The 22,171-nt window shown below is 34.4% G+C and overlaps 1 long non-coding RNA gene across 1 annotated transcript; it reads left to right on the top strand.

The window, feature by feature from the left end:
- The first annotated feature begins 10,321 nt into the window (after nt 1–10,321).
- Nucleotides 10,322–17,221, top strand: LOC149247087 (uncharacterized). Its single transcript, XR_016265609.1, has 4 exons — nt 10,322–10,538; nt 10,674–10,789; nt 16,776–16,809; nt 16,990–17,221. It is a non-coding gene; the product is annotated as an uncharacterized LOC149247087 (long non-coding RNA).
- The last annotated feature ends 4,950 nt before the right edge of the window (nt 17,222–22,171 follow it).

Genomic DNA, 22,171 nt, shown 5'->3' with positions numbered 1-22,171 from the left:
AAAAAAGAATCCAACTCGAATCAGTATGATGCATCTATCACCAGAGTATTTGACTACTAATAGATACTGCACTATTTACTAAAAACTATGTGCTTTTGTTGCCTCTGCATTGTGGCATCTGCACTGCTTCCAACTCTGCTCTGTGCTCCCCAGTATCTAACTATTGTTAGTCTCTGCCTTCGTCACTTTGACATCTGACTACATCAACCACCACTGATCCATCCTGCTATTGTGTATTGTGGGCTCCCATAGCAAGGTAATGATCCATGAGACAAAACATCTCAATGGACCCTACCCAAATTTCTGCACTCTTGGGACTATTACTTCACATCGCCCCACCTCTCACCTAGAGGTATGGCTGCATTTGCTCCCTTTTCCCACTTGGCTCGAAATTTCCCCCTACTAGATGTATTAGCTTGAGTGGATGCCTCCACTCGGTCTCCTCTTTGCTTCTCCAATTGTGGTTGCTTGTTGAGAGGTAATTCATGCTCCCTCTAAACCACCAAGTCTCTAATCTTTTCCTTGCTCCTCAAGGCTTTGCATGCATGCTGATCCTCAAGTGCATATAGGTTCTTGACTCGCACATCAATTTGTTTCACTTGTCTCATGGCGATGTGTTTAAGGAAAAGCCTTCCTTTGCTAAAAATCACATCGTAGCCACAATCTTCCAATACCGTGACAGAAACAAGATTCTTCTTTAGTCTTGGAACATACATCACATCTCACAAAGTGAGGGGAGAACCTAACTCCCTCTGAAAGGTAGTTGTATTGATGCTAGTAGCATTATACCCCCCATCATCACCCATATCGATATGCATTTGGAGATCCTTCTCCTCCAAGTTACTGAAGAGCTCTTTGTTACTAGTCACGTGGAAAGAATCTCCACTGTCCAGGTACCATATATTTCCCATCATCGTTGACACCATACAAGCAATGAGGGTAAAATCGAGTTCAAACTGTGAAGTAAGAGATTCAACTACTGTTCCTCCTAAGGGATTCTTACTGACCTTCTTAAGCTGACACTTTGTGGCAAAGTGTCCCAACTCATGACAGTGAAAGCATTTGACTTTCGACATGTCCTCCTTCTTGTCGCCCTGACAAGAATATGATCTAGAATGGGATGAATTCCCCTTCCCTTTCGTTGCCTTACACGCTAAGGCACAATTCTACTCATCATCAAGCTTTGATGAGGATTTTTTTCTGGTGTTTCACCGAATCTCTTCATGTACCAAGTCAGACCACAACCGCTCCCACTTTGGTAGCTTCTCCCTCCCATTAACTGAGTCCTGGTAACTGTGCCAACTCTTGGGAAGTCCTAGAAGTGCTAGACTCACCAAATCATCTTCGGAAACAGTAATCCTGACACTTCCAAGCTCATCTCGACATTGGGTGAACTTGGTCAAGTACTTCATAATAGAGTCACCCTTCTCCATCTTGATCTTTTTGAGTTTTTCCTTCAGTGCCAGCTTCTTGTGGTCACTACTATTTTGAAACAGGTTCGTCAATTCCTTCCACATTTCAAATGGAGTTTCCTTATTGTGGAGATTAGAGACAATGTGATCTCGAACTCCTTCCAGGATAATCATTCTCACTTTTACCACACACTTTTTCCATTTAGCCAGATCTTTAACATCAAATGCTGGAGGCTTCAGAATATCATGATCTATGAATTCCTTGAGCCCATTGTCTTCTAGCACTGCCTCCATCCTTTCCTTCCAAGCTATGTAATTTTAGCTGCCCTCTAGGGAATACTCAAGTTTCAAACCATAGAATGACATATTGCTAATTCTGAAGTATGAACTTGCAAATTTGATTTCACTTGCACAAAAAACTAAAATTCTCCTCTTCTATACTATCTTAAGTTATGATACCATGTATATTTTTACCCGTAGATTCAACAACTTATTTGATATGCTAAAACAAAAGACAAGAATCTACTCTACTCTTTAATGGAAATCGAAATTGATCGATGAAAACACTAGGCAAAAAAGGAAGAATTTCAATTACACATAACACAATATTTTTTTGGGGAAAGCAACTGCTCAAAACCATGAATATCTATATTGCATTAACTAGAAGATATGGGAAGGAAATACAATTCTTGTTCAACCCAAACAATCTCTGCATAAGTACAATCTATCTCACTGCTTCACAAACTAGCTCAAGCCAACACTTAGCCAAATCTGTTGTCTACCAAGCTCCTACTTCCTTGCGCAATTCTTGAGGGAATTAACCCATATTTAAGTTGGAAATCATCACTCCATAACTACGTAATACATCCATAGGCCCTCAAATAATTGTATGCACCATCTGTACAACTCGGAAAATTATATAACTAAAAGTACATTGTCCGTGAACTCTAATCTCAACTGGGTCTTCGTATGAACTTACATGCATGGGTTATTTATAAGTGAATCTTCAGTTAAAGACTACTATTTCCTCTAACATTTGGTACTAATTTAACTGACTATAACCCAGTTAGACTAAGTTAATTAATTACAATTCAAAAGAACTCAACTCGGGCCCCTAAAATTTAGGGATCACTCTACATGACTCTAGATAGACTTCCAACTCAAATTTCATAATCCAACTAAGTCAAATTAACTTAGTTGACTATTACAAGTTGCTATGAGAATATAATTACAATTTAATTCCTAATTTAATTCAAGGACAAATTAAATTAGAATTTGTAGATGTTATTTTTAACATTTCTTGTTGCTATTTTCAGCAAAGGTCATAAGAGAGATGACAAAAAGAAGCATTTTTTGATGATAATTATATTAATAAAATTTTCATTTATTTGTTTCATAAAACTTATTACAATTTATGATATTTTTTCATCAAATAATTTATGGCATAATAACTTATTTATCTCTCACCTAAACGATCTAATACATGAGAACAACTCTTTTGTTATTTTATGAGGATAATTGACAAGGGTTTAGCAAGCCTACACAAGGCTACTTTTCTAGTATTGTTACTTCCTTTATTTTGTAATGTTCATGCTCATTTCTGATCGAAATATCATTAAAGGCAACCCAATGAAAAAATGCAGCCAAATGCCCCACCTCATGATGGAAATGCCAAATTAATTAATTATTTCTTTCAAGGGTTTACGCATAGGTGGTCTATTGCTAAGTTTTCTTTGTTGATTTCCAATATTAAGTGGACAAAGAAGATAAATTATAAACACTTCACATTTGTTGCAATTATTTGAACATGTCTGTCATTTGTTTAGAGTAGTTGTCTCACTTTCAGATCCTTGGAATTTATATAGTTATGGGTATTCACTACTTGTTACTTTAAATGATGCTAACACTGTGATGATATTCATATATATTGTGAATTCCGTTGAAGCCATTTGGATCTCAATTGCAATAACATCATATGCTCTTATTGAATCTTCTAAGATGTCTCTATTGTGACTCAGTCTAATTCATTGTGGTACATTCAATATTTTAATTTATGTGTTCCTTATGTATAGAATGATGATTGTTACATACTAGAGTCACTAAAGTGGATACTATGATTTGAATATGCTTTTCATTTTGGTTTTCAATATATTGACACCCACTTCTCTTATAAACAATATGGACACATGAAATAGATCATTGTGGCACCTTTAGTGGTTATATCTAAATACAATAACCATACATTGTAAATTTGGTCCATAAAATGGTGGATGTATACTATGAAAAATGGACCTTAATATGCTTCTCATACATGAAATCATTCACTATTGTCTCGACACCAAAAATTTACATATATTAACCTAGGTTGATGAATTTATCTACTATCCTTTGTTGGAAATTATTGCATGATATGATTTCTCAAGTTTTTTTATGATTATCATTATTTATTCTTCCCATTGCTCCTTGGTCAAACTTTACATTTACTAACAAAACAAATATGTTTGAAGAAGCCATAAAAACTAATGTATTTCCTTGATTTTTTAGACTTGTTGATATATCAATGTGAGCATTGTGATATAACGTGGTTTTTAACTCTATTTATTGTCATATCATAGATTCTTGGTACATGTTCTTTAATGCTAGCATTATCTGTTGACTTTAAGTGCAAATAATGATCACTATTTAGTTGATGTTCACTATGGGATGATATAAGAGTTTCAACTCTTTTTATTGATAATAGTAATATATGTGGTGCATATTTTATTTATTTGAACTCTTGGCACAATATCTGTTGATGAAAACCATTAAGGTTGATGGCATACTAAATAATTGATGTGATGTTCTGATTCCAATGGTCATTATCTTATGTTTTGTGATGATTTCATAGTATATGAGAATCTAAGCAAGACTTCATTTTTAATTTCGAAATAATCAGTTTGAGAAAGTATTGTTTTTCTAATATTAAAACATTAAAGCTTGTTCATAATTTTCATTTGGAAAATTCGAGAGGCTACTCAGACATACTTCATAATTTTTTATATCCTTAAGAGTGAGTAGTGTCAGTGATAAACTCTTTTTATCAAGCCAAGTTAGAAGCGCCACCCTTCCTCACTACACAACCTAACTTAACTTGAAATCTAAGATCGCCCTTGGGTTAGGAGCCCCTTCGTTAGCCTTAAAGTGAACAAGAAGGCCACAAATGTGATAGTAGGTAGCTTGCCTGAAAGTTGCATCTTGGCTCTATTATTGGGGTTAGGACTTTTCCCCTTAGTTGAGAGTTTGAATCACAACATTTTGGAATCGTTGTTGGGGAGAATATCCACTTTCTGAGTTAAGAATCTCATAGATTCAACTTTTGATGAGATTCTAAAATTACCTTGTGACTTCAAAAGAAGAACACATGCTAAAGATATACATTCCATAAGATCATATTCTTAAGGAACCCTACCTTTAATTTTTTAACTTGAAAAGTTCTTCCATCAAGAAATTAATAAGTTTAAGAGTCCTAACTATGTGACATCTTTAAATGTTGTAAGAGTTATTCAAGCTCACCAAAAAGTTGTTGGTAATTGTATTACTAAAATTTATAGGCCTTTCATATTCACAAACATATAAGGCCACCCCATGACATTCCCGAGAAGGGCATTGATAAATTTTCTACATTTCAAGGGAATAATGTTGTGTTGACTATATATCGTTGGAGGAATTTTAAGAACATGACCAACAAGTTTTCTTTGGATCACAAAGATGTAAATATGAAGTTATTTTTTCTTTCTATAGAAGGTGATGCATCTAATTGATTCATATCTATACTTGAAAATGGTTTAACACATTGAATGGATTGCAATTTTTTTGTGGGCAAATGGGGTTAGAAAAAGGTATATTAGATACTTGTTAGTTTCCCTTAGTTCAATAAAGAAGAATGAGAATGAGACTATGGAGGAGTTTAACAAGAGATTCTCTCAAATTGTGCAAAAACTTGACAAAGATATCAAACCCCTTGAGCAAGCATTCTCATTTATTAGTAAGATGCTCTAGATAGAGAGCTTGTCTTTCATTTGAGACAACAAGATCCTGGGAATCTTGTAGTTTCCCAAGAAAGCGCCATAAAATTATAATACAATAATTTTTCAATTGGTATATCCAACTAATATACCTTTTCTAAGACTAAACCAAGCCAAAGAAAAACATTGTAAACACTATTACTTCTAAAAATTAGATTATGACCTTCTTATTTGATGCCATGAAAAGAATGGAGGCCTATTTTTCCAAGAAAACTGAATTACTCCAATAGAAAAATTAGTCCATCAAAAACAATATAGTCCTTTTGGAGAGGTAAGCTCAACAAGATATATTTCAATTGATAAATGGTGGGTGTGATAATTCAAAGAAAAATCAGCAAAGTCAACTTAAAGAATCCCTAACCCACTTGAAGCTCACAATGTGGTGTATCAAGAAACTTGCCACTGGTGTTATCCTTGAAATTCACCACATAACTAAGACACTTGCTTGGTTGCTTAAGAAGCCATTAAATTGGCACATGAGATGTAAAATGGATCGAAGGATGCTATGAATTTCTTGGAGGATATGTCTAATATGATAAACAATGTTGCAACTAATCAAACAAATGAGAACCTTGATCTAGGAATTGTTACTAGAGCCTTAGCACATAAGCCTTCCCAAGAAGAGATCAAAAGAAAAATTTGTGATAAATATTAGGTAACATACCAAGCCAACCATAGCCTCCAAGTGATCTCATTGCTACCAGGTCTAGTCAAGAACAAACCAACCAAGGGCCAATCCAAAGCATTCCAAGTAGTCAACCATAAGGTCCTCTTAAAGAGACTCAACCAACTCAAATTTTGAATGGACCAAGTACCAATGTGTTAAGGAGTAGAGATGGTGACTGAACACTTATTTGACGAAGTTCCATGCCATGGTCCCCTTCAGAGAACTAATGATTATTAAATCATTGAAGGAAGAAGTAGGGATAATTTATGGATTTTGTAATGTTGAGGAAAACCCCTCAAAAAATAATCCAATAATTTTGCAAACCATGAATACAAGAAAATTGAATGGTGGAAATTCCCCTTTCTACATCTCATTTAGGATAAAATATTAGGTCTTATAGAACTATATGTTGACTCAAGGGCATATGACAATGCCATGCCTTTCAAATTGATGCATCAACTAGGCCCTAGCACAACCAAACCATAAAAGAACATTTGTGTTATGGGAAAACGAGAGTTCAAGGTTTTTGGGCTAATCAAGAACTTGGTTGTGAGATTGAATGAGTATCATGATATAGCCACCCTTAAGGAAATAGTGGTCACTGATTTCCTAATTCTTATTGATGCTATTATCGAGTATATTTTTTGCTAACTTGGATGGGTCACTATAGATGGACTTGTCTTATGCTACTATTGCTACCTATGATGGTACCTTTTTCACTCTATACAAGGAAAGGTTTAAACAATATCATGTAGAGAGTCCTAAAGAACCCATAAATGCCTTTTTGTGCTCTTTGGATGATGATGTGAGAAATTATGTGGTCATATTTGTTTCCTCCTAAAAACATAAAATAAGAAGTGAAGTATGGTGAAGATAAAGTTGGAATCATATACCTTATAAATGAGGACATCATGTGTCTCTTACCTTTGTTATGAAGTCAAGTTTTGGAGAGTTAATTGATTTTTCAAGATCTTGGGCACAAGGAGATGTTATTTCATGATTTTGGAGGCTATAAAGTGAAGACCTTTGTTTTCTCTATGGCCGATTCCATGAACCCTGGTATTTGTTTGTCTTACATAGTCCTCCACCTTCTGATGATATTCCGTACCGAATGTCTTGAGTGAGAATACTTATCCTCCAACTTTGAAATCTCTTAAGATTAAACTTAATTTCTTGAATACCTTGTATTTGATGCTACCTTGGAAACCTTTCTTGCTTAACCATGCCCATTGTTTGAGTTGGTGGATGAAGAAAGTGAGACATTTTATAGACCGATATTAGTTAATCTTTAGTTCCTAACTCAAGGTCATTCCTTGGTCCTACTCTTCATTTCTAGTGGATGCTTTCATGAGAATGGATTGAGTAAGGTTAAACTTATCCACCAATTTCATTGGTTAGATGAATTTACTATAAATACCTAATGAAACCTAGTGCCAAGATTACCCTTGTAAATACTTAAGCTCTTTTGTGTATTAATGTAGTTTCATGTTTGAGTGCTTATTCATGTGTGTGCTTCATTTCATGCATTTCTTTATTGATTGTTTAATGCATATTTGACTTCATTTATATTGTTTTAATTTGTGCTTTGGACTTAGATTTTTTTTTCTACAAAGTAGGATTTATTTCCCTTGGGATGGAAGATTCACCTCCATTGATGCTTTCCTCAAATTGCATGATGTGTAGATCATAGGTATTGAAGAGATTATGGAGTTCCAATACACTCTTGCATTGAGTGCATGTTTTCAAGTACAAGCTAGATGCTATCCCCCAGGGAATAACTTACCTTAGAATCACCCTCATGAGGGTGTATTTGTTGAAACTATAACTAGGTTCGGTCTTCATAATTGACATTGTACTTATGCTATTGTATATTTCCTGTAAAAAGAAAAAGAAGAAAAGGAAATATTATTTTTCAATCATGGGTTTCATGCTCAAGTCATTTTGTCAATTAGGTCAAGCATGCTCTTTCATTCTTCTAGAGTTTCCTAAGTCAAAATAATATTTTTCATGAGTCAAAGAGTCAAGTCCCATTTTCACTTTGAAAATAAAGTGGAAAAATAATTTTACTTAAGTCAAAAATGTCATTTTTGTACCCACAAGATGAAATTGGCCCTGCCTCATCAATTCAACCCTAGAAGGGGTAATTCAACCTCTTGGATGTGTATATATAGAGGACATTTCAACCTCATTTGGAGCATCTCAAGCAAGTTCTACTTTTGTTCCAAGTAGATAAAAATCCAACAAAGAAACCCTAGAAGGAAGAGTGAAGGTACAAGCAAGACAAGAGAGAGAGAAAAGGTCTAAGGAAGACAAGAGAGAGAGAAAAGGTCCAAAAGATCAAATTTCTGCCCTAATTCTCTCACATATGCAAATTTATGGAGCTACTATAGGGGCCAAAATTTATGAAGTTACTATAGGTCCAAAAAACTGTTGTTGGGGGCCAAAAATATGAAGTTTGCCTTAGTTTGTAGAGATTGGACTATTGTTGACATGGCTAGACTTTGACTTATTAGAAGAGAATGAAATGAGGGCTAACCTAGATCTTGTGGGAGGTCTTGTTCTTGGATTTTGGGTCTTGGATTCTCATTTGAGCTGATTCTATAAGAAGAGTAATTTTTTGGGTTTTCCCCTTGAAGGGGTTTTTCCCTAGCTTGGAGCCTATATATTGTGTTCATTGTTCTTTTGTGATCGTCATGGTTTATGGTTTTGGTAATTGTTTGATGAAAAGAACATAATTAAAGTAAATAATAAGGCGACATAATCTCACAAGAAATTATCAAGTATAAGAGAAATCACCCTAATTGTTGCCCTATTGATTTCTCAACATGGTATTAGAGCTAAGGTGAAGAAGAAGGCATTTTGAAGATCACTATTGTTGGCACAAGTACTTTGGAAGACATCACTTTTTAAGGGCACAAGAAAGGGCATAAGAAGGATCAAAGGAATGCTACTACACTAGCTATCCATCTCTCTTTATCATTAAAAACTATTTGTTATTCATTGTGATTTTGAAGAAGAATATCTCTCTCTTGGAAGCTCATTTGGAAGTCATCAAGAATCCCGGGAAGCATCAGTATTTGTCTTTGAAGTAGTCTAAAGATACTGTTGTAAGCAACCATCCTAAAAGTCATCATTCTAGGGCATCTTTGAAGTATCATGTAAACTCTTTTGAGCATCAAAGACGTCATCAAGTAGGTCACTCTTTTGACAAGTAAGTACTTGTAAAGACTCCCACACCTATAATTATATATACACCTATAATATCAATGAGTAATTATTTATTTCTAGTTAAATACTCTCTTTCCAAATTCCTTCTCTTTAAGTTATGTGAGTGAATAACTAAGAATATGGAACACATGGGAAACACTAGCTTAACTTCTTAGATTGTTTTCATTTAACTTTTTTTGAAATATTTATAACTAAATATTTTTATAATAATGTACTAATATGTTGTTTTCTTTTGAACATGTTCATTGCATATTCTTTAGTGAAACATATATCGACACAGTCTTAGTCCACAATTCTTAGGTGATAATTATCCTCATAAGATATATTACAAAGAGAATTGTACTGATCAACCTTTTAAAGGATCACAAACACATTAATATAGATATTATATATCTTACCATTCTACCCACAATTGTGAATTTAACACCCAACATTATCTTCCTATTTATAAAAATATGTTTGTTTTTCTTTTTTTGAGTTTCATTGATTCTACTTATGATAGTCAACCTTTGGACACTTTAAATTTGGGTATTGTATACATTATCATCATTCAGAACCTTTGCAACTTCGTGTTATATTCACATATATGTATCTAACCACTTTGTAATGAAATAATGGGTTGACTTATCACAAAGCTAACTCTTAGTTTTTTTTTCAGAGTATTTACAACACCATTCACTTTAATTTGATAATCCTTCATCTAATTAGACAACATTGTTTCTATTGTGTTTCGTATATGTGGTATTAAGTAAAAACTCACAAAACTATAACATTTTATCTTTGTTAAGTTTCATAGTACTGGGACTTCTGGAGAGTTCTAAGATTACATCTGGAATTCACTTATGATGCCACCTGTGCTTAGTTGACCTAATCCTTCAATGCTCATATTTGTTTTGAGATCATCTGATGGTGGAGGTTCCACAATGGTTTAATTGTGGTGTTAACGACTTTGTATTTTTGTTTACCGCATTCATCATTCCACTGTATTTTCTCTATAGGCTTCGCTGCTGCGCGGATAGGGTTTTCAGTGGACTCTATTCATCAGGTGTTATTCACCGCCATCCATAGTGTTAGCCATACTCCATTTGTCAACCAATCTCTCTTGACTTTTTGTTCCGCTGAAAAGAACTGTTTTCATCTCTTCAACGTGTCAAAGGTGTTGATAGGGTAAGTATTATTTAGTTCTCTCTGTTGTGTTAGAAATTTTCTATTAGTGGAGTGTATTCACAATCTCATTTTCTTTTGAAAATCTTTGGCTAATTTTTTTTTTTCATTTTTCGCGTTTTCTTGCCGATTACATAGGGTTTTTGGCAAAAACCTTGGCCCTATTTTCTGATGGCGATAATCTGTTATCGTAAGGGTACTTCCGAGACATTCGTTTTCACAAAAAGTCTGAAGTAGTTCTCTGGCTCTAAAGGGTAATGTTCTATAATCTAGTTTCAGATAATCGTTCCTCAGAATGAATTTATGCTTAAAATCCCTACCTTATAATTAAATATATCTTTACTGTTCTGGTCTCACTTATTCCTTTACTGGGTACCTCGCCTTGAAGTCGAAAGAGTTTTATTTTCTTTGCTTCTCTTGACGTAGGGTTTGTAAATTTTTCAACAACTGCCTTGCTTTGATTTACAAGGTTATTTTTATGGGCAAAATCTATGGGTTATAGCTTTTCTATTGGGGTTTCCATGACTAACTTCAACGTGATAGGAACTCTTGTTGTTTTCTCTTGTTATTGCTAGACTATTTAGTTACTCTTGGAATTACTATTATTGGCTCCAGCGTCACATTTGTAGCAGTTATTATAAATTTGGTTTTTGTTAGACTAAACAATGCGCAACGGAAATAAAATTAAACAAACATACACAACACATTAAAAAACACAAAACCATAACACACAGATTTAACGTGGTTCACCTAACCAATCTGCGCTACGTCCACCAGAACAAAGGCATCAACAATCTTATTATTCAATAGGAGATTACAACAATTTTAATTCTTCACACATACTTTCAGCTCACCCTATTTTCTCTACACTCTCTACACACACTTACAATCCTTTACGGGATTACATTTCTTATAGCTGGAGCATAAAACTGAATCATAAATTCCCTTACAACAAATATAGGATGCATTAACTCCTCCTCAAAAAATACTGGAGCTAATATAGCAACGAATCCTATTGTTGTCACACACATGAGATTTTTACCAAATTAATAAAACAGAAAATCTCAACAGTCTCCACCTTGACAACGATTAGCCTGATACCCTGTTCATTTATTATTTTTATCTTTTCTGCAAGCCAAGAGAAGCCAGACACCAACATAGCTTCTCTAACAAAACTGGTTTCGTGAACATGTCTGCACAGTTTTCCTTCGTATGCACTTTTTCAAGAGAAACACCCCTTTCAGTGATAACCTGTCTTACAAAATTGTACTTGATAGGTATATGCTTTGATTTACTATGATAGGCCGGATTCTTAGCCAAATGAATTGCACTTTGACTATCACAAAATAACTTGATGTTGTCCTGTAACCTACCAAACTCACCAATCAAACCTTTCAACCAAACCGCTTCTTTGCAAGCATGCGAAGCAGCTATGTATTCTGCTTCAGTAGTGGATAAAGCTACAATATTCTGTAGCTTTGACATCCAACTAATAGCTCCACCTACAAGAGTAAAGACATACCCTGAAGTTGACCTTCTCTTATCCAAATCACCTGCAAAATCGGAATCAACATACCCGCAAAAAAATTCACTATTTCTGTTATAAGTGATACAATAATCACTTGTGCCTCTCAAATACCGAAGTAGCCATTTCACTGCTGACCAGTGTTCTTTTCCTGGATTTGCCATATACTTGCTGACAACCCCAACTGCATGTGAAATATCTGGTCGAGTACAAACCATCGCATACATTAAACAACCTACTACATTGGCATATGGAATTCGAGACATATATTCCTTTTCTTCATTTGTATTAGGACATAAACTTGAAGAAAGCTTAAAATGGGAAGCTAAAGGGACTGAAACAGGCTTCACATTGTTCATACCAAACCTCAAGAGTATTTTCTCAATATACTTCTATTGTGATAGCCACAGCTTACCATTGCTCCTGTCTCTAAAAATCTCCATGCCCAAAATTTGTCTTGCTGCTCCTAGATCTTTCATATCAAATGTCCTAGCCATCTGAGCCTTTAACCTGTTGATCTCTGTTATGCTTTTGCTTGCTAAAAGCATATCGTCAACATATAACACTAAGATAATGAACATGCCATTACTTAATTTCTTAAAGTAAACACAATGATCATATTCACTTCTTATATAATTTTGACTCAACATGAAAGAATCAAACTTCTTGTACCATTGTCGAGGCGACTGCTTCAGACCATACAATGACTTCTTGACCCTGTAGACAAATTTCTTATTGCGATTTTGAATAAACCCTTCCGGTTGTTCCATGTAAATCTCCTCATCTAAATCTCCATGTAAAAATGCAGTTTTAACATCTAGTTGCTGTAATTCTAAATCAAGTAAGGAAACTAATGCTAATACAATTCGAATTGAAACAATTTTTACAACAAGTGAAAATATCTCATGAAAATCAATGTCTGCTTTCTGAGAAAAACCTTTCGTGACCAGCCTTGCTTTGTACCTGTCCTTTGAACCATCAACACCCCTTTTCAATTTGTACACCCATTTACATCCCACAGTTTTTCTGTCTTTAGGAAGTTCTATCAGATCCCATGTGTCATTCTTGTGTAATGCCATCATCTCGTTCTTCATAGCTTCTTTCCACTTTTCACTTTTAGAACCTTCTACAGCTTCCTGATAGCACAAAGGTTCATCATCGTTAGCGGTTAAAGCAACTGAAGTAACATAATCATCATACCTTTTGGGAGGACATTTAATTCTCGTGGACCTCCTTAAAGATGTTTCTGGTACTTCCACAATTTGCTGATTATTATCTGTAGGAATTTCTTCATGATATGCATCTGAATCATGTTCATGATCTACATCTGAAACTTGCTCATGACTTGCATCTGAAACTTGTATATGACTTACGTCTGAACCATGTTCATCTCGATCATCATCAATATTTGGACTGGTTTCAAATTGAATGTGTTGAAGCTTAGATACATTATCCTGTTTCACTTTATCATCTACATCTGAACTTTCAAGTGAGGATTCATTAAATTTAGCATCTCTGTTAATGATGATCTTGTGAGTAGTAGGATCCCACAATCTGTATCCCTTAGTCCCATCACCATATCCAACAAAGATATATCTTTTTGATTTAGGATCTAATTTAGAACGCCGATGTTTTGGAACTAGAGCATATGCATCACAACCAAAAACTTTCAGTTTAGAATAATCACAAGGATGAACTTTCCATACCTCTTGAGGAATTTTGCATCCTATTGCAGTTGATGGTGATCGATTTATCAAATAGCAAGCTATAGAAACCGCTTCTGTCCACAATTCCTTCTGCAAATTGGCGTTACTCAGCATACTTCTTGCTCTCTCTAAAAGAGTCCTGTTCATGTGTTCAACAACTCCATTTTGCTGAGGAGTATACACAGTGGTTTTATGTCTTTTGATCCCAGCTTCCTTGCAATAATTATCAAATTCCTTTGAAGTAAACTCACCACCATTGTCAGTTCTTAAACATTTAATAGTTCTTCCAGTGAAGTTTTCAACTAATGCTCTAAATTGTTTGAAAACTGTAAACACATCAGACTTCTTCTTTAACATGTAGACCCACACTTTTCTAGAGAAATCATCAATAAAAGATACAAAATATGACGAACCTCCATATAAGGTTGTAGGAGATGGACCCCGAACATCAGAATGGATATAATCAAGGATTCCTTTACTAGTACGTTTTCCAGTTTTAAACTTCTACTTGCTTTGTTTCCCAAACAGACAATGTTTGCAGAAATCTAACTTATTAGACTTTAAATTAGGAAGTAACTTATGATCAAATAAAATCTTTAAACCTCTTTCGCTCATATGGCCCAACCTTTGATGCCATAAATGAATAGACTTACTGTTGTTTTCAGACACTATAGAAACATAATCTGACTCTGTTCTTCCTTCTAACTGAAAAAGATTTCCAACCTTCTTTGCTTTCATTACCAGTAAAATTCCTTTATAAATTTTCATTACTCCACCTTGAATAAAGGTTTTATATCCATTTGTGACCAGTACTCCTAATGAAATGAGGTTTTTCCTTAGTTCAGGTACATGTCTTACATCAGTTAAAATTTTATTTGTCCCATCAAACATTTTAAGCTGAACGGTTCCAATTCCCACAATGTTACATGTGACATCATTTCCCATGTAAACTACTCCATCATTGATTGGTTTGTAAGTTTTAAACCATTCCCTATGAATACACGTGATTTGATGCACCAGAATCTAACAGCCAATGTTGATCATGACTAGACAAATCAATTGATAACACTTCATCACTCATACCTGTCTTGGATGCTGAACTTGTATTTGTCGTGTTTGCTTTTTGCTTCGCTGGTGAAGCGTCTTCTTTGGATGCTTGCTGTCTCTTTCAACAGTCCTTCTTCAAATGTCCCGATTTGCCACAAAACCAGCGCTTTACCTTACTCTTCTTCCTTTTCGATTTTGAACGCGAGTAGTTGTGCTTATTGGAGCGTCTTTCTCTAGAATGACCTCTAGCCATCATTGCTTCTGTTGTAGAGGTTTCTGAATTTGACCTCTTCCTTGTCTCTTCGGACAACAAAGCTCCAACAACATCATCAAATTCAATGGTTTCTGATGTACTAAGACTTATAGCAGTAACAAAATGATCCCATGACTCGTGCAACGAGCATAATAAAGTTATAGCTTTATCTTCTGATTCAAATTTTACTTCTATACTTTCTAATTACACCAGAAGAGTATTAAAGACATTCAAATGATCAGTGATAGTTGTACCTTCCTTCATGCGCAGACTGTACAATTGTCACTTCAGAAGAATCCTATTGGTTAAGGATTTTGTCATGTACAGCTTCTCAAGCTTTGTCCACAAAACAACAGCAGTTTTCTCTGACACAATGTTAAACAAAACATCATCTGCCAAACACAGTCGAATACCGCTCAGAGCTCTTCCATCCAATTCATTCCATTCATCATCTGTCATGGTGTAAGGCTATTTGGTTTTTCCCAACAGCGCCTTCGCCACGCCTTGTTGCACAAGCAGATCATGCATCTTCACTTTCCAGATTTCGAAGTTATTTTTGCCATTGAACTTCTCGATCTCAAAGTGAGCACTTTGAGTTTTTGCCATGTTGTAACAAACTGAATCTCCAATTCCAACTTAATAAACAAAGTTAATATCTAACAAAAAATGCCTTTGCCTTCTACTGTGTTGCCTTTACCTTATCACACAATCCCTCTGTTGTACAAACTGCAGATTACAACTAAAAAACAAATAACAAAAATTGTAGTTTTACCAAAGCGATCCTCGCTTGGCGCGTTGGCGCTTCTTTGACAGCAGACGATCCGCGCCGGAACAAAAACGGTGTAAGTGACAAAATATTGGCGCGCTTAAACCCGTCGATTCCACGCCAATTAGGATACTGACGCTCTGGTGCGAGTATTCAACTTGGATCCGCGCCACTAGCGCGTCTGTTCCAAAATAAAACGCGCCAACCCGATCACAGTCAGAAATTGCCGCGACTGTCTCTGCCGAAACCGCGTCAATTGCCAAAACTCCACCTTCAGCAGCTTTGTCACATGCACCAGCTCCACAACCAGAGACCTGTAGGTTATGGGCCCTCCACGCTTCCGCTGCGCCGCTCTGATACCACTTGTTAGACTAAACAATGCGCAGTGGAAATAAAATTAAACAAACATACACAACACATTAAAAAACACAAAACCATAACACACAGATTTAACGTGGTTCACCCAACCAATCTGGGCTACATCCACCAGAACAGAGGCATCGGCAATCTTATTATTCAACAGGAGATTACAACAATTTTAATTCTTCACACATACTCTCAGCTCACCCTATTTTCTCTACACTCTCTACACACACTTACAATCCTTTATGGGATTATATTTCTTATAGCTGGAGCATAAAACTGAATCATAAATTCCCTCACAACAAATATAGGATGCATTAACTCCTCCTCAAAAAATACTGGAGCTAATATAGCAACTAATCCTATTGTTGTCACACACATGAGATTTTTGCCAAATTAATAAAACAAAAAATCTCAACAGTTTTGAAATTATAATATTCATTACGACAGTTAGCAAGTTAGGTTTACAATTTTTCTCTCTATCCTTTTTTTTTTTAATGACTGGTATAAAACTTGTTACATGTTTTCTTCCTGCTTTCAACATCTCCAATTTAATTTTAACTTCTTTCTTTGTATGTAGGGTTTTCCCTAAATCAACAAATTAACTCAGCCAGGTATGAACCTTCAAGTTTTCCTTATATTTCTCCTTTTCATTATATTCAACTCACTATTTGATTAATTCTTACATTGTCTTATTTATGGCCAGGTATTTACAACACGACTTACTCTTAGAGTTCTTTATCTTTTGTAGTGTTTCCATAAAGTGGAATTAATCAGATTGTCTTATTCATCAGGACGACAAACTCTACAACTTCTTTGGTTATTTCTTATACATGAATGGATTATTTTCCTTATGAAGGCGACTAGCAGAGATTTAACTCGTTGTTAGTGTTTTTTTTGTAATCCTTGTATTTGGTTTTCCCAAAATTTTTCATTTCTCATGGAAATGAAACACTATTCTTCTTTATAGGCTCTATGCTTGTACTATATTTAATTATGTATTTTATTATTTGACAAATAACTTAATTTATAAACCCCACCGTTAAGGTTTTATATACTCCTTCTGTTCTACATGTATTTCTATTCTATGTTTTGTAGGGAAAGTCCTGTGTGATATATGTTCACTTATAAAACACTGTAATTTCAACAATACCCTAAGTTGGGGCATAATTATCCTAGATAATATTTTGTGAATAAAATGTTCTCTGTTTAATTGCTAATACCTATCTTCATTTTGTGATATATGCATATGCATTTGAATATTGTATCGGTTTTACACCACTATTTCCAGTATTTGACTACCACTATGTCCAGTATTGACTATACATATAGTAGTTCCATCTTCATTTTGTGATATATGCACTTGAATATTGTATGTGTTTTACACCATTATTTCCAGTATTGATTATATATTTTAGTTGCATTTTACATCTTTATTTTTTTAAATGAACCCTCTATTTTCTATCTAATAGTTGTTTATTTGAAAAGTTTCATTGTTTACTATCAATTTCTTCGCTGGTGTATATTAAATGAGAATTCAAGAGTATGATGAGAATTATAGTAATAATTTTTCTGGAGAAGTTTTTCTTAGTTTGTTTTTCATTTTTCCTTCCTACATCTGTAACACATTTTATCTACATATAAATATTTATGTTCCTTATATATAATACACACGTTCTCATTCATTTCCATTCACAACCTATTTTTTGAAGACTAAATTCTTAGGATATCATTGCATAAACAATTATATTAGTTCTATTAATGCCTTTGTATGATCTAGGAACACGTAGTCTTTCCTTACTGCTAAATTTTATTTTTTTTCAAAGCTAATAGAATTTCATTTATTTCAATTGTTGCATTCTGGTAGAGGTAAAATCCTCTAAACAAGTTAAAGAAACTATATGTTTTTTTTGTTTGCTACTGAATAACCAGATAGTAAATAATCCACAATTAAACATAAGATAAAATAAACTTCTTATCAATTCAACTGTAGAAACATCATACAATTACACGAATATGAAATAAAAATGTTATTCGAGTAATAAGAGTTGGGAATGCAGACTTGCAGAGTTATTATGGAAAATTAAGGGATGCCTACTTAGCTCCTCCCAAAATTGAGATAGCAATCTGCTTGTTCCCTTGAGAAAATAGGCATGCAATCTTTTTCTGTGTATTACTTTTTCTTCTCTTTAGTTATGGAAAATTAAGGGATGCTTACTTGGCTCCTCCCAAACTTGACATAGCAATATGCTTGTTCCCTTGAGAAAATAGGCATGCAATCTTCTTCTGTGTATTACTTTTTCTTCTCTTCAGTCTCTCCAATTCTACTCTGAGAAATTGTGAGACAAAAGCAAAATAACATAGATATTATCCATCTATCACTCTTTGGGCAGTCATTAACTGCCTCCACCTCACCAACAGGTGGTAGGTAGTTAACTTCTCATTAATGAGTTTCTATTTCTCACTCTTGAGGATAACTTCTTTTCTACTGGGAAACATTTAATTGGCCAATATCATAATTTCATAATTAAATCTAATCACCCAAATTAGATACCTAGAACTTGTTGATGGATAATAATAATTTTCCAAATAAAATTGCGCCCCTTTTCTCTTTCAACCATTTGTACTCAGTCATTAATTTCCCATATTTTTCTTTATTCATAGTTGAAACATAATTACAACTTTTCAAATAGTAATTTTACAAACAATTATCATCATCAAGAATTACTCATGATTAAAATGTCTATCTTTATTTTAATGTAGCATACTTAACCAAAATTAAAATTATGCATATTTAATTACAATGAAATCATTAAGCTGAGGATATCGCAATACTATATTTCTCTATGTATCAATATACAAATCAAGTGACTTTAGTTGTTAAGGAAGGTACTAACTTCTATGGGCCAACAAAATTTCAAGCATGGAAGAGGAGAATATATTGGTACTCATAGAAAATGAAGTCATGGATCACGTTCAAGGCAACATTACAGAACTAGAAAAAGATAAAACTCAAGAATAGAATAAGTACAATAAAGGAGAAGTTAGGGCTCAAAGGATTCTCATTGAATCCATCAAGGATCATCTCATACAATTTGTTGCAGATTTGGGCGCATCTAAAGCTATTTATGATAAGTTGGTAATGCTATATTCTATTAATATGTTAGACTTTATAAAGGAAGGTTATTAAACAACGAATATCTCACCTCGTTTCTCATAAAGATATCACAATTGAAGGATCAACTATAAGGGCTTGGAGAAGTGGTTTCTGATTTTGAGATAATAACTTGTGTTCTCAATGATTTACCTTCATAGTGGAGCAGTTTTGTGAGAAGAATATATTCAAGAAAGGACACTTTGAACTCCGATGAGTTGTGGTCCTTGTGTATTCTAGAAGAGACAATATTGAAGGCAAAGTATGACATCAATCCCAATGAAAAGTATCAAGACTTCATTTATAAAACAAAGAAGAAGAAAGGAAAATTTGGAAGGTTTGAACCTCGTCATAAGAACAAAAATCAGCCACAAGGAAGACAAGATATGTCCAAAGTACAATGCTTTGGATGAAATGAATATGGACACCTTAAAAGAGATTTTCCTAAGGATCCTAAAAACAAGAAAAACAATAAGAGGAAGGAAAGAAGAGGAGCTAATGTTGCTGAAGAAAGTGAAGAACCTAAAAAGAGGATGAAGAATGAAGATTGTAAGGACCTTTACTGTTGAAGAACTCCACTTGGTCTATAAGTAGTTCATTTTTCTCTTTTATTAGTAGATCACAGTTAGAGTAGCTTATGCATTGGAAGATTCTTGGATTTTTCATATAACCTTGGAAAGGTCAGAATCTACATAGATATTTTCACTTTATTGGAAGCAGTCATCTAGCAAGACAAGGATAGAAGCACTTGGACCATCTAGCACTTCACAGATCATGATGTTATTACTTGACATCATGCTACAAAAATAGTCTTCTAGTAGGAAAGGATCACAAGGATCCTTGATGAGAAGGTTCTTAAATATATGGAAGAATATTGGAAAGAGTATATTCCACTAGAAGTTTATGGATGTAGTCTAAAAGATTATGGAAGAAAGCATCAAAGAAGTTTACTAGTTTAGTTGTAGCATGAAGGCATAATTGAAGTATTTTCTCATCTTGAGAAATGAGCTTCATCATAGACATTTTCTTCAAAGAAAGAGGCAATTCATGAAAGAAGTTAACTAGATGGCCAAATGAAGGAAAGAGGTATGCACATATCTAGATAAGAGCTATTCTTTAGAAAGTAGGATTTATGTCTTCAGAGATATGGTAGGAAGAGTTGGATGCAAAAATATATTTGGAATCATGCGCATGGTATGTCTTGGTTAAAGACTAGCTAAAATAAGGACTCTTCCATATGTGTACTCAATGTATATAAGCATGAAAATTGTGCATAACACTTGGTGATATCGATCAACACCCAATATGGTCTCTTGAAAAATGAAAATGAGCCATGATAACTTCGAAGGGAGGTGCAAAGACCTTGATGGATACAATGTTGAAGCTTGTTGATTGATTCGTTTCAGGAACATATTGATTGATGTTTGCAAGTTGAAGAGCATGGAAAAGGGAACTCTGAGTATTATGTAAAAATAAACCACGTAAATGGATGATGATCTTACGGGAAGCAAGTAGTAGTATTTGACATCATGACTAAAGGTTTTTATGATTTGGTAACTCAAATATTGATGATTTGTTTTAGATGTGATTTGGCCACATGTGGTAGGAGTACATGCTAGAAAGATAACAATTTAGATAATATATTTGCAACTATTTGGATTAACTCAATTCAAGAACACATGGATTGAGTTGATACCATTTATGATAGCCTGTAAGTACATATGGTTATTTACAGCATGAAAGGAAGAAAAGGTAGAAAATAAAGAAATGATTTGTTGGTCATGGTGGGTTCGATGTTGAAGATCACTTTCCCAAGATGGACAACGAAAGCTAGAATTGAGCTCTACATTAATTGGATGTTTTGATGATAGAAATATTGGTTGATGGAAAGTGATATAAAGTTTGATGGCACAAACCCTGTCACAAATATGGATTAATAAAGAGTTTGGCTCCATAACATCAAGGAAGGTCAAAGTTCAGGAATGATGTGATATGATGATGCGAGATAGGAGTCCTTGCAGCTACTATTGAATATCTCCATGAAATAATGGTTTTTGATGATCAATACTATGATGATGTTTCCCTATTTGAAAGGGAGCTCAGATCTATTCCCTGTTTGAGATGGAATGTAAAAATCATCCCTGATTGAGAGGGAGTGATGTGGGACATTGTATTCTCCATGTGTCATGCACTAGACCAGGACTAACAACTGTAAGTCTTAGTGAATGAACTGGGAGGGAGAATGTAGGATTGGATAAGAATACAGGATGGGTACTCCTTAAGGATTTGGAATCTAGGATAGGAAGTAATCCCATTGAATGAAACTCTTTGAGGATTGGACAGGGGATCCAAGATAAGAGTGTTTGAAGAGGACCGATATTATTTGAGTACTAGAAATCCAAGATAAGAATAATCTTGGAAGGACATACCTGGTGAACATTTGGATGGGTTATGTGCCTTGATAGGATATGGTGGTGTCCATGTGTATGCCTCCCAAGATTTTTCTCTAATATTGTGTAGATTTAGATATTTTCAAAGTCAAGGCCTTGTTATGTTGGAATTTGACAATGTTGGTTATAATGTTGATGCTTAAAGATGGCTCATCAGTCTAACTCTTCTTATGAGAATATTTCAAGTTAAGGGCATCCTTGTACTAGTTATGGAATTATGAATACCTCTCTAGTTAAGAGGGAGTGTTGAAAATATAACTAGGTTCAGTCTTCGTAATTGACATTGTACTTATATTATTGTATATTTCATGTAAAAAGAAAAAGAAGAAAAATAAATATTATTTTCAAGCATGGGTTTCATGCTCAAGTTAT

Source organism: Pinus tabuliformis, chromosome 7, assembly GCF_031772625.1.
Source record: "Pinus tabuliformis cultivar Carrire ecotype Pingquan chromosome 7, CPIR1, whole genome shotgun sequence".
Classification (NCBI taxonomy): Eukaryota; Viridiplantae; Streptophyta; class Pinopsida; order Pinales; family Pinaceae; genus Pinus; species Pinus tabuliformis.
Note: the sequence above shows the minus strand (reverse complement) of the source record. Positions and strands in the feature narration are given on the sequence as shown.